This window comes from Cydia splendana, chromosome Z (genome assembly GCF_910591565.1).
Source record: "Cydia splendana chromosome Z, ilCydSple1.2, whole genome shotgun sequence".
Taxonomy (NCBI): domain Eukaryota; kingdom Metazoa; phylum Arthropoda; class Insecta; order Lepidoptera; family Tortricidae; genus Cydia; species Cydia splendana.
In genome coordinates this window covers 2,901,588-2,909,586 of record NC_085987.1, presented here as the reverse complement: position 1 = coordinate 2,909,586, position 7,999 = coordinate 2,901,588, and the positions used below count along the sequence as shown (strand labels likewise).

The following is a 7,999-nucleotide window of genomic DNA, read 5'->3' as shown; positions in this document are numbered from 1 at the left end:
AACTCAACGTCGTGTCGTATCAGGCTGTCAAGGAGAAGGCAGAGGACCGACATGCATGGAAATCGCTCCACCGACAAGAGTCTAACTCTTAAATAGATGATGATGATTATTAGTACGAAGTAGCTCTCGTCTGTCTGTTTGTTACCTGTTCACGGCTACGTATTGACATTTTAATGTAAGTAATATTATATGACATCAATACTTTACTTATTTTTTGCTGTCATGATTTTAAATGCACCGCACCGCCTAGGCGCCTACCTACAATATTTTCTGTTATGCCCTAAGGTTGGCTGGTAGATGTCTCATTGTAATTTTAAGGAGCCAAGTTAAGCGAAATTAGGGAAATGAGACAATCTGAATCTCGAGACACAGGCGGTGCTGGGAGAAAAGCTAATAGCGTACCCACAACCTGCTTCTCTTGAACTACCTTAATGGGCTGTTTGAAAACTAGAACCGGTACGAAATAGTTATGCAGTTACTTCGAGAAATAAGTTAAGATGTTAACTTTATCACTCTTTAGGGCCACTTGCACCATTCCACTAACACGGGGTTAACCGGTTAAACTTGAAGTTACCAAAGGTTACCAGTACAATTTGACACTGTGTTACCGGTATAACCGGTTAACCCCGGGTTAGTGGGATGGTGCAAGTGGCGCTTAGAGTGGTATTTTTAACCGACTACAAAAAAGAAGATTTGGATAACAGGTAGGTACTTTTTTGATTCAAAAGTATTTAGTTCCAAGCTGGTTCCGTTTAGCTTATAGGCACACATACTTAATGGCGATTTTTATATTTTCATCAACAATCAAGCAATTTGTATTCAATAAAGTGCCATCTGGTGAAGTGGAACTACTGTAAAAGAGCAGAACGGAACTTAGAAGTCGGTTTTTTCAGTCGTGTAGGTAAGAAAAAAAATATTTCTAAAAACTCATTATCAACGTATTTTTGGAGCACTCTGTATACCTATTCTACCATTACTATATTATCTATTCTGCGATAAATAGGAAAAAATACGAATAAAAAACTAGATGTAACGTAAAATAAACTTTATTTACCTTAATATTTATACATTAAATAGAATTTATTGAATAAGTAGGGCGACGCGTCTTCTAGCGGGGACGGCGGGACTATTTCGCACTGCTGCCGGACTTCGCTTCTGCAGAAAAAGGGTTAAGTAGGTCATACGCACATTTAATAGTTATTTACGATACTAGTGCGGAAAAGAGGAAACGTTGTACGATGCACGTGCGAATTACCTAATCGCACGTGTATCGTACAACGTTTTACAGTACATATGTGACGTCCCACGGGTAAAGGTACCTTATGGCGGTTGGCGCTTACGCTATTATTAACGTCGCTCCAATATTATTGCGGCGCTATGCGACGTAAGCGCCAGCCGCCATAAGGTACCTTTTGCCGTGGAACGTCACATATGGTCCTTTTAACTTTTGACATCGCACGAAAAGTGCTATTTTACGCACTAGTGCGGGAAAATAGTACCATTATGTACTGTAAAATATATTTTTCATCACCCTTGTTCGAAAAGATGTTATTTCATGCAGGTGTTCTGAAGGACAAAGACCTATATTGTTCCCGCGGGAGTTATGGATTGTGAAAAAAGTGAAAAATCTATACTTAACCTTCTTAACCTCCTAGGGAGTTACAGAATTGAGATGACATCTGTCACCGTATCCATGCCGTTTGGTAAATACTAGGTCCTATAGTAATAGGTAAAGAAAATTCTAGACAATGTTAATTAATACATTTATTACTGAGACATTTTTTAAAAGACAAAAATAGAACTTGTTTTAGTGCTATATTGTTTTTTTCCGTTATACACTTCTGCTGATGACAGTGATGACTGACATTGGTTAATTGAACTATGGTCAATCGATATCCAATGACATGACGGAAATGTAAAAAAGACACTACTATATTACATTAAACAAGAATATATTATCGTCGTTGCGCTTTCCAAATCTGATATGTGCGAGGTTTCAATCAAATGAATTAATACCTTATGTGTTTCGTTGCTAGGTACCTATTTGTCCATCAAAAATCGAACACATATCAGATTTGGAAAGCGCAACGACGTTATGTAGTATAAATCTATTAACACATTGAGTGCCGGGAACCCTCTGTTCGTAGTCGCTTTCCTCTACAATGCGGGAAAACGCTGGGATCGGCTACGAGCGTAGCGCTACGAAAACGTTGGCAGTGAATGTGTTAATAATATAAAGAGTTATGAAAAAGGGGTGTTTAAGAGAATTTGGGAGCTAAGTCCCTTATTAGATTTCAGAATTTTAGGTGAATATATTCGTCACGCTGACGGGGGCGGCTCCTAAAAGGATACCTCGTATTTTTAGCATTAGATATTAAATAAATTAGTAACTATTACTTATGAAACCAAAACAATGTAAATATACAGGGTGGCTAAAAATAACTGCATTTCCGTTGCCAGGGAGGTTTTGTGATTATACTGAGCAACTTTTACTACGGGACCAACCCCGAAATCGCGAATAAAAATTTGGCTGCTTCATACATTTTGGGCGGTCCATTTTCTATGGGAGGGTAAATGTTTTTTTTCGCGATTTCGGGGTTGGTGCCATAATAAAAGTTGCTCAGTATAATCCCAAAACCTCCCTGGCCACGGGAATGCAGTTATTTTTTAGCCACCGTGTATATCCTTGCTACATAATTGTTACATATTAACTGTAGGTATACTTAAGTACAGTCAGCGTCGTTTAGTATGTAGCATCAAAGTATTCAAATAGTTCGGTACACCATATTATTTGTATGGCGTACCGAACTATACTGGGTCAAGCAGATCTTGTCAGTAGAAAAAGACGGCAAATTTGAAAAATGTAGGCGCGAAAGGTTATCGTCCCATAGAACATTTGAATTTCGCGCCTTTTTCTACTGACAAGATTTGCTTGACCATCTATATTTGAATACTTTGGATGCTACATATGACGCTGACTGTAGGTACAGCTGAACTATATTTTTCAATAAAAAGACATGTGAAGATTGTTTACACTTTTTCTAATGCTAAAAAACTGCACCTTAGGCGAAAAATCTCAAAAATCGAGGTACTTAATCGGGAAATCTCTGTAATCCGTCAACGGCCAATTTTTACCCGTCCGGTTTAACGAGAGCCTGCTGTAGCTAGGTATACAATAAATTAATCTACTAATTATATACATAAAGTGCTTAATTATACGTATATCCTAAAATTTAGAGATCACGGCAATTTTAAATACGTTGTACAACATTAATGAGTATCACATTGAGATCACAAAAGCAGGGTGGAAACTATTCGGGGCCGATATTTTTGACGCCATATTTGTTTAGGTTTTACCTATGAGCCACATGAGATCGACCAAGATATAACTTAAGAGTTAAAGTCACGTCGTTAGCTCGAAAAATATCTGTAAGGTAAATACGAGTAAGTGTAGGTGCGGGGTAAATGTGACTGGCCTTCATATTGGGGCCTGTCTACACATTGATCGGTGTTTATTGCCAGTTCATACACTTCTTGCGTTTTAGTAGCAAATGTATGAACTCGCACTAATCAGTAATTATAGTTCATTCGCATTAATAATGCAGTAAATCATCATTGTCCGCCAGCCTAGCCATAACCAATCAAATCGTTCCTAATTAGACAGTCAAGTTCACAGTGACCAGTTGAGGAGTGTCTTTTCAAAAGGGCTTATTTATCCATGAGCACCATACAAAAACAAACCCTTTTGAAAAGACACTCCTCAGTTGAAGGAACTATAACCCTTTTCCAGGCATAGTACGGTTTATCGACCACATACGCGCCAATAAAATTTCCACCGATTTAAAGTTCAAGTAATTGGACATTTACCGAAAGTGCAATCTAATAATTAGATTGCACTTTCGGTAAATGTAACTTGTCTTCATATGAATCGACAAGGTTGGATTAATTGGAATACATTTAGATTTTGGAAAAGGGTTAATGTTTAAACAGACCCCGGTAAGAAGGGCAGTTACACTTACCCGTATTGATCTTACAGATCTAATGTATCAGGTGTAACACACATGGCCTGTTGGAAGAGATTGTTGTTATAGTGTGTAGCTTTCAAATAGAGCTCGACGGCTAATCCTATTGTCTATTGATAAGTAAAACCGCTCGTGCCACGTGCCACAACCACCTGCATAAAAAATATACTTCGGTTACTGAGTGCCGGCGAGTCGAACGCTACAGAACCAGTCTAAAATGTGTCATCGAGATGAGTAACAAAGGCGCGTTATCGGAGAGCGCACCTACACTGGGTTTTTGAGCTTTGGACTAGCCCGCGCTCAGGTGCCAAATAGAATAATTAAGACCCTTTTTTGCAGGTAAGTAGCACGTGCGGTTTTACTTAACAATTAGACAATAGGATTAGCCGTCGAGCTCTATTTGAAAGCTACACACTATACATTACACGTTGTATAAATATAAAGAAGTTGGTGCAGACTAACGACTGATTTGACTTGATTAAATGACAGACGATAGATAAATTTCTTTGACCCTGATTATTCCTCTCACTGTGTTTTGGCCATTTCTTTATTTACTAGAGCTTAGTGCGATTCTCAGATTTTTAAGAAAATAAAAATAGAGCTCACACTTTAATATTAATATTATGTACAGGTGTAGTGCATAATTATTTTCCATCGTATTTTCTCGGAAACGTACGAACGTGTCTTGCTATTTCAGTCAATCTCGGTACAAAAAGTACTGACGTTGACTGAAGTAGCATGACAAATACGAACGTTTCCGAGAAAACACGATGGAAAATAATTATGCACTACGTCTGAACTGCAATGTTCATTCTACATAGTAAACAATTAAGTGCTACACACAAAACACTAATCAGATTATTCATATTACGGATTAGACATTTATATTGGCTGCGAAATGAAAGTTTCCATGGTTTCAGAGCAAGACACGCATATACATTTTTTCTTCTTATTGCAATGGATTAAGGTAAAAAAATGTATACATATTTATAAACTAGGCTGTAGGTGTGTAGCGAACTTATATATTTTTAACAAAAATATGAACCATCAGACTACAAATGTAATAAATAATCTACAAGTACTAATTACTTTACTATTTAGGTAATATGGAAACACCCAACAATAAGTATTTAGCAAGCTAGGCAATCTATGTTATATAAAATAATCTAGATACATTTTCTGGAAGCAAACTACAATATTATACAGGGTAAGCAAAGCCACAGCCAGGGTTTTAACCCATAATGATATTTTTTTTATTTAATCAGCAAAATATATTAAGAAATTGTAAAGACATTTCTATAAAATAACAGACGTATGGCCCATGATATACATTGCCATTTCAAAAAAGCACCCTGTATTGATAGTATAGCAATCAACGTCTAACACCAACTACTGAAAACATTTTGACCAAAATCGAAAGTATATTTGTTTTTTTTTTTTATTTATTTTTTACGGAGAATAGATTTATTACAACACTATTAAATAAATATAAAACATTAAATTAGCTTAAAAATAATAATAGTTTTATTTAGTATACAAGTAATAAACAGCATATAGGTATTATGCAACTATGTTATAACTGTCGACCAAGTTAAAGTATGCTAAACATACGAATGAGTTTTTTATTTCAATTAATAAATTTAAAGATATGTAACAAAACATTTAAAATATTTAATTCAGTCTCCATTTGAGGTTTTCAGTAGTTAGTAACTTAACGTAGTAAACTGCAGCTAGATCAAGCAAATGCACCGTTATAGCATTGCGAACCAATCGCTAACTGGTCGCGAACATTTTGTACTGTGTACAGATTGTATAGCGTGCGTTCTTAGCGCTAATAAAGTGGTCCACACCGAACGAGCCACGTTGCGTGGAAATATCGATGACGATGATGACCAAATTCTAATTAATCAGATATGAGAAAGTTCTAGTTTATCAGAAACTGAGCGAATTAATAAAAAAATACTTTCTAAATAAATAGACAAATGGTTACCATTCGATTCCTTAATAATAAATTTGTAAATTTATTTAAATAGGTAAATTGTAAATGAACTATATTCATAAACGCAATATTTCACGACAGCTTCGTGATCGTAATAGTGACGTCACGATCACGTACCTTTTACTAATATAAGGGGCGTTTTGTGCGTTGTGTACGAACATCAGACTTAGACTGTCATTACTGACTTTTCCCATATAGACATTTGATCCTCGAAAAAACTTGCTCGACTTATACTATTAATCAAAACTTGTAATGTAACTTATTGCTGCGCGGTCTGCCAAGACATGCCTCGCTCGTTACTCGAAACAAACAATAGCGAGGCAAGTCTTCCCAAATCGCGCATCAATCGGCTCGTTCTGTATGGACTTAACGGTGCATTCGTCAGATCTTGATCTACGATGTATAAAACAGATAAAAGAGACAGAGATAGAGATTCACTCGTCATGTCCTACTTCGGCCAGAGTTGCCGCGACGACGGCCAGCGCGAGGCGTATTTTTCTCTTCGACAGATTGTACGGCCTGGCTCGACCGCCTTCTGAAAGAAGAAGGACATGACAGTGAAACCGAACGCACAATTAAAAAAAAAGAAAACAAAAAAATACACTTCGTATTTACATTTACACCCTGTATATTTCACCACATAAGAAAAATTGGATGAAAAATTTGAACCAATGTAAGTAATTGGATATAAATTTATTGGATACAATTTTTTAAAGAACTAATCCACTACACTTGTGACCGAAGAGCTGGCAGCTTTTTCGCACAACGTATTAGCATCGCAATACAGCGGGGAAATGCTGCCAGCGTCCTCGGCACCATGTCAAAGGGGCCCAATTACATAGAAATATTTTTAATTTTAATTAGTATTACTTTTTATTTTTTATTTAGTTTTATTGTATAGATAAGTTAGTATTTCTTTTTATGTATATACCTGAAACAGAAAATAAACCAATGAGATTGTAAAAAAAAAAACAAATTAACACATATCAATGAATTTATTTTGTTTTGAAATACCCGAGGCTCAAAACTATTCAATATTAAATGCACTTGTAACGACTAGGTTTATACCTAGTCGTTACAAGTTCGACAGAAGTATTTAGGTATACTATTATGGCAAAACTTTAGAGGTGAAGACTTTTCGGGTAAGAGTAAGTACCCCCTAGGGGCTATTCATAAATTACGTCATTTCAAATTAGGGGGGGGGGGGGTCTGGACATCGGATGACGGTAGCATAAAGTAGGAGGAAATGGGGTCATTTGAAGCATGATTTTTGGATGACTATAGGAGGGGGGGGGGGGGGGGTGAAAAATCGTCAAAAATCAATGACGTAATTTATGGACAGCCCCCTAGTGTAAATTTCATTCGATAGCGTGTGACGTACGCGTTTGCGTTGTCTCATTTTGTATGGGATTTAGAGTTTCCATAACCTCCCTCTTGGCGCGCTGTTCAAAATCCGATTCAAAATGGGACTTAACGCGTTCACTGCCAGGGGGCATGGCCTAGGAACAAACTTGTAAGACGGTGGACGCACATGTGCGCCGGGGGCAGTGAATGTGTTAACGCAAACGCGTACGTCACGTCACGCTATCCAATGAAATTTACACTAGGGGTTCAGCTGAATAGTTTAGAAGGTTATTTTCTAATTGTGCGATCGGACAGACACGTACTACTATAGGTACCTAACCGCTTAACTGAGAAGATTGCTAAGAATTTGTTATGGTTAACTAGACCGGTTGAAGTCTTAGCTGCATGAAGCTGATATGTATTATGTTAAGTAACTTAAATGTAATAAAGAAAGGACGGTCATAACGAGCAATTCCGTACATATATCCGCCTGTTTCTATCTCTATCGCTCATGTGTAATTAATTATAGGGTAAGCTAATTGTAAGTTATTAGTTTTAAAATATGTATGGAACATTGGACATCAGCAGCAGAAGTAGCTAAGCGAACCAGATGTTCAAAAAGGTCTAAACACGT

General features: G+C 36.9%; 1 protein-coding gene across 1 annotated transcript in view; it reads left to right on the top strand.

Annotated features, from left to right (window-relative positions):
* The window catches only part of LOC134804624 (spectrin alpha chain), a 131,182-nt gene that overhangs the window by 76,354 nt on the left and 46,829 nt on the right, over positions 1 to 7,999 (top strand). The gene's annotated exons all lie outside the window — the stretch shown is intronic.